We start from the raw sequence: 6101 nt of genomic DNA, 5'->3' as shown, positions 1-6101 counted from the left end.
AGGTAGTAGTGCATAGGGACCACAGCGACATGATACTGCTCGTGGTGGTGGATCCTCCCACCGGAATGGCCGTCTTTCGCCCAAGGCAACAACAATACCAGTTCTTCCAACCAAACCAAAACCAAGCCTCCGTCCGACTGCATTATCCTGCAACACAAAAAGACAGATCAATATTACCGACTGAATCGCATCCAGTGCTCATGAGCAACACAAAAGTTGTAGGTTTGCTCAAGTTTAACGCAACCCTCGGTCGAAATCCGCTCACATTACGCAACTCCGTGCAGGCAGACCCAACATAACAAACCAACTGCCCTTTTCTTCCCAATCCACCACTACTAAATAGCTGGCTAAATAATATCGGAGCTCAAACCAGTGTGGCATTTTCGCTGCTAATACATATTTCTTAAATTATTTTGAAAACTTATTTCGTATTAATTAAACCATGCTGAATTTCACGAATTTATTTCCGCCTGCAAAAGTTGAATCGCCGGTCGGTTGAATCGCAATCTGGTCTATGGCATGCTTACAACTCATCAAAAACTGGGAGAGAAATTTCATTTCGTATCGTGTCAGTAATATGTTAGGAGAACGAGCTTGTTATGAATATGAGATAAGGTGACGAGAGAGTAAGTTATGCTTCCTTGGCAGTCGACTACCTATTTACCTCCCCACCGAGTTATGTAGCTGCTGAATAAATATATTGTTCTGTGCGGCATAATTGGCAAGGAAAAAGAAGAAATGCTTCGGGTCTGATTGGATTTGTTGGCCGGGTGCCGAATGTCTATCAAGATTTCATTAAACACCACCCATGAGGAAAAAAAGTGCACAAATGTACAAAAAAGTTGGGCAACTTGACATTTATTTATTTGCTGATAAGTAAGATATTGTGGAATTTTAGGAGTTACAAAAATTAGAAAAGTCAGCAAGTACAAACATTCCCGAGAGCGTAGGAGGAGGAAAAACTTGTTATTTTCTTTCAATTTTTTCCGAGAGAAAGTTTTTTTCCAAAAAAGTTTTTTCATTTCGATTTCACCAAGGAGCAAGATTTCTAGTCGGATAAGTATTTTACTCTTCTGGATCCATTGTTGGGTTGGGTTGGCCCGTAGTGTGTTGCAAAGAGAGGAGTTTCTGAATTGGATGGAGAAGGAGGAAGGGTTGTAAAAGAGATTGCTTTGCTAACTCTTCAACCAGAAAGAAACTCATTTCCCTCAGACAAGTAGAAATCCAGGGAAAGAGAGAGAGAGAAAGACAGATAGATAAAATGGTCGTGCATGAATTTCGGTCAATTATTTTGAAAAAAACAAGCTGGATGATTTTAGAAATTGCAAAATTCGAGAGAATAGTTTCATCTAAGGAAATAGATTGGTGGGCAAATTTTTGCATGGAATTAAACTCATGTCCGTGTTTTTATTGTACGATTGCCCACACATTTTTGGATAACCCCCTTCCAAGAAATTGATAAGATGAGAGAAAGTTGGAGTAACAATGGATGGATGAAAGTAGTCTTGCTGGTGGTTGAGGAGAAGAAGAAGTTGGTATCAGCAGTTCCACTCTCTTCTTCTCATCACATCCCATGAATCATGAAATCTAATCTCGTGCTCCAGAAACTCAAAGGCTCAAAAACTCTCTTTTCCTTCTACGTATCTCCACTTAACTTGCTTTCTCCACAAAAAACCACGTCCCACCGAAAAAAAAGAGAGAGCAAAGAGTAAAAATGGACAGAAAGTTTCATCCAACCTTATCGTGAAACCCAGCCAGGGATGAAAATGAAAAGCAATCTCGGCAAAAAATTATACTGCTTCGGGATCAAATGCTATCTTTTGATTATTGTCTTTAGAAATTATTACATATTTTCTAATAAATTGATTGTCGAGGAGAAAGGGTTGTAATTTTCCGAGTGAAAAATCTCTTTTCCGAGTGAAAAATCTCTTTAGTCTTCTCTTTTTGCTCTAAACGTGGCATTTTCCTGGGGATTTTTGGTGAAGGGGAGTAAAACACGAGGCATCAAGGGAGAAGGAGGAGGAAATATAAATACGTTGTCTTTCTCAGGCCTTGGTAATGGGGCGTAATGGAATGGAAAGGAGACACGATACTGGCCCCGTGCCTGGAATACAAATCACCCGATCAGGAATTTCTCTCCAGCCGACTTTCCCTTTTCCATCATCTCATTATTTCCACCACGCTCCACCAAACCAAACCAAATATCAAACCCACACGGTTTTCTCTCTAACTTCAATTTCACCAAAAATTCCAAACTTGCCTAAAACACGAACTTTGTGTGACGCACCAAACTTATTCAGGAATTTTCTGTTATCGTCGATTCGTGATTAGATTTTTGTTTCACAAACCAATTTACAAAATATCTACAATGTTTGCCATTTCACCCATTTCTAAGTTACGAACCAACGCCTGCAACAATTTGCCCAAAATTCGTGTCATATCGGAATGCCTGGAATTTTATATTGTTGCTCGGCATGAAATGTAAATGTAGATTGGATTCTATTCTGACATCCTTTTTGGAAATGGGGTGTGCTGTTGTTGTTGTTATCCTAACATTTTGCAGGGAATGCATGGTGGATGGAAAGTTGGAGTGAAAACGATAAGTGATTCAACAAGGAATTCATTAGGATAATGCCATTGCCTTGTTACTTACGGCTGGACAACACATGCACATTACGTATTCTCTCGCGTAAGATTGTGCATTCTGCTAGCCGAATACATTACGTACTCGTACATATATATCGTATACTTACACTGGCCACCCAAAAATTCAGCCCAACCGGCTCTCACCGGTCCGTCGAATTCAAGTTGTAATAGCAAATGGCTGACATTTCTCACCCTTCTCGGCATCTTCTCCCCCCGGCAGAATGTCATGCGAGGCTACTACATGTATGTACCATTCGTTCTGGGAATGATGGGTACACCCCACCCCGTCAAAAAATATTAAATTTTGCTTTCTAAAATTCCAATTTCATAAACTGGTAAAAATTTCAAAAACTGCACAATTCAGACAACATTATTTTGTTTCAAGTCTTACCTTGCTCATGCTATGATATACAGAACCTGGAACTTGAATCCTTCCCATGTTTTAATACGTACCGAACTTTTTTACCATAAACTTTCCTCCAATAATTACTTCACAATTTATTAACAATTTTTCCTTAATATAAATATTTCTTAAAATAAAACAAACCAGGAAATTTCCCTCCTAAATAAACACAAGTTTCACAAATGAGAGCAAATGTCCAACTAAACGTATCAACTTTGAAGGGAAGTAATATTCCATGTAAGTAAGTCTCGCGTCCCTTTAAAATGGGCGATGAATGGACGCATTGCATTTCATAATCTCACTCCCTGTTACACTTCCACTCGCATCCATCCCTCTTGTTAAATGTGCATCTATCTCCGCTCCTCATCTGCTACACAATACAATAAATGAGGCATAGTTTAAGGGCTCACCCACTGTTACATAATACCTAAGTCGAATTGCTGGCCCAGTTCGAGTCCACTTTTTTTGCTCGTCTTTTTCTTATCTTTCTTATCCCGCCAGGACGGTGTGGACTGGGCATTGTTTCTTTTTAGTGACAATTGTTCAAAATTACTCAATTGTTACAGAGAGTAAGTCCAGAAACGCAGCGTGGATGATTCAGCAATAATTATAGACCGACTTAAAAATAAAAATTACGCCATAATTTTTACGTCCCCGGGGATTTGCGGCATTTTGATTTGACAAGGATTTTTTAAAGTATAAATATTTGAGTATGATTGCATTGCATGCTCCTCGCATAATTTTCCTGTATGAAATATTACCACGATGTGGCCCGGTTTTTCTTAAGTCGTCGTCCTCACAATGGTGTAACGCATTGGATGCAGATGTCAACCATTCAAATCTATATTTACCTTTGGTTAAAGCAACAAAACAGAAAGCACAAGGAACACAACGATGTTCATCTGTATGAATGCAATGAGTATCGCATGCATGGCGTGGTGTGAGACTTCCTCCCTCATATATTTCCTCCAGAAAAAAATATGAAGGTCCCTTCGGACTTCAAGTTCAATGTTGTCCCATTTCAGATCATCCCTGTTGGTTTGGTTGAGCCTGAAAATGTGTAACAATGTTTCAAACCCCAGCGGCAAAAAAAAACTACTTTTGTACGAGAAGAAGAAGAAGAAGGAAATGTGGACAAAAAATTAAATCCCACAGATTTTGGGGACTTTTGAAACATCTTATTCTTCTTTAACAAACAACCCGACTTAAGTTTAAGGCCACAATTTTTTGCCACAATTTAGACAAGATGACAATGACAACTTTAACTCGGGAGTAGTGGCAAGCAACCCTTTCTTTATTATATGTATGTAAGTAGGTATTATTAAGCGCATGCCTGGTACGTACTAGGAATATCTGTGCATTGTTGGATGTCAAAAAAAGACGAGCATAGATATAAACGAAATATGTATGGTGAACTTGACTTTTAAGCATAGCGAAAGCTGTTGTAAAGTGAATAATAATCCTTTGTTTGAGACATTCCCAGCAAAAAATTGGGTTAGTTTCAGAGATGACAATGTTAAAAGATGGGATGGATTTTCGTATCCTTGTTGTTTTTCATGCCCTGATGATAGCGTGGTGATTAATCCTAAGTCGTTAGCTATACACAGTTGGATAACAAGAGATGAGGAATCATGCCTTGTTTTTTGCGTCATAATAATAACGAGATGATTTATTGCTCAGATGAGAAAAGATGAGGTCAGTGGAAAGGATTGCAGTTGTAAAATGCTTAAAAATTAGAGCAGCAATTTAATATAATCATTTTATTTTTATTTTTTCTGGAATGTTGAACGTTTTATTGTTGAGACGAAAAAAAAATGGAGAACTTTTTACATTACATGAGACATAGTTATATACATGCATACGTAACATATCATAATCATCACCATCCGTTAAAACAATAGGTCATTAGATTAATACATATGTAATGGTTAAGTCAGCACGCAGCAAATGAATGGAATTGTCATGATAAATAAACCCCAGTGACTCAGTTAGTTAAAAATGTTTAAATAAACATTCCGCCTGACGCGATACTTTAAAAATATTTAGCAACATTATAATTGATTGACTCATTCCGACTAATTCTTTAATTGCTGTATTCTTCTTAACGTTTGTGAAGCTGGGACAACACCATATTAAGCTTCGGCTAACTCATTCTTAAGAATTTAATTCAATATTTTATTTAAAATTAATTGTTTTATTTGTCAATTTCCGGCAGATTTGGACATCCTCATTTCTCGTTGGGACCTTCGTCAACGTGTCAAACTGCTGAAACTGTCCTCGCCTGTAACGTATATTGAAGGTATACCTGAGATATTATAAAGCACTCAGGATACATTCAGTATACGATCCGGCGAAAACATTAATCTTCAGTCGGCCAGACTTTCTCCAATCTCAAACTGATGCGGAGATGATGATGTCGTCAGGATCACGGGATCGTCGTCGGGTCGTCTCACCTGCAAAAAAATTATTACGCCAGGTTAACAAAGATTCACCGCAATTAGAATAAATCCTCCTCTCAACAAGTGCTCAGAGGAGGCTGGCGATCCTGCAAATTAAAAACCACCACCACGAAAAAGAAACAGATCGGATTACGAACACCTCAATTCATAGAAAAATAAACAAACCTTTTTTCTCTCTTTAATCCCTCGTTCGACTTTCTTATTTAAACTGAGCCAACTTTTCTCGTTGTTGTTGGCGAGGAAAGTAGTGAAGGGCGACTGAGACTGAGGGTGTACATTTCCATTTGGTAGGAAGTAACGTAAAGGAAAACCCACATCGGCCATGCCACGAAATGAAGAAGGAAGAAGAAGGGGAGTCCCAAAAACAGGGCACATTACAGACGTACATACCCAGCCAACTTTCAGCTCTCTTCTGCTGGCCCTCGCTCTTTCTTTATTTCTTTCATGAAGCCATTCCATTCCAGTCCGGCTGAATAACTGAATACCTAATTCAAAACCAACCAGACCGAATTCAATATTTAAGATGGACCCACAAACGGGGAGAGAGAGAGACGACCGAGCGGAATAATGGAACCCCGACCGAGCACATTGAG

At 38.7% G+C, this 6101-nt stretch overlaps 1 long non-coding RNA gene across 1 annotated transcript; it reads right to left on the bottom strand.

The window, feature by feature from the left end:
- Nucleotides 1–4794: 4794 nt before the first annotated feature.
- On the bottom strand, nt 4795–5824 carry LOC118435480. Its single transcript, XR_004834788.1, has 2 exons — nt 5674–5824; nt 4795–5502 (listed from the first exon to the last, which is right to left on the bottom strand). It is a non-coding gene; the product is annotated as an uncharacterized LOC118435480 (long non-coding RNA).
- Between the last annotated feature and the right edge of the window lie 277 nt (nt 5825–6101).

The sequence above is a fragment of the Folsomia candida genome, unplaced genomic scaffold (assembly GCF_002217175.1).
Source record: "Folsomia candida strain VU population unplaced genomic scaffold, ASM221717v1 Fcan01_Sc004, whole genome shotgun sequence".
Lineage (NCBI taxonomy): Eukaryota > Metazoa > Arthropoda > Collembola > Entomobryomorpha > Isotomidae > Folsomia > Folsomia candida.
The sequence above is the reverse complement of the archived record's forward strand: the minus strand, read 5'-3'. Positions and strand labels throughout refer to the sequence as shown.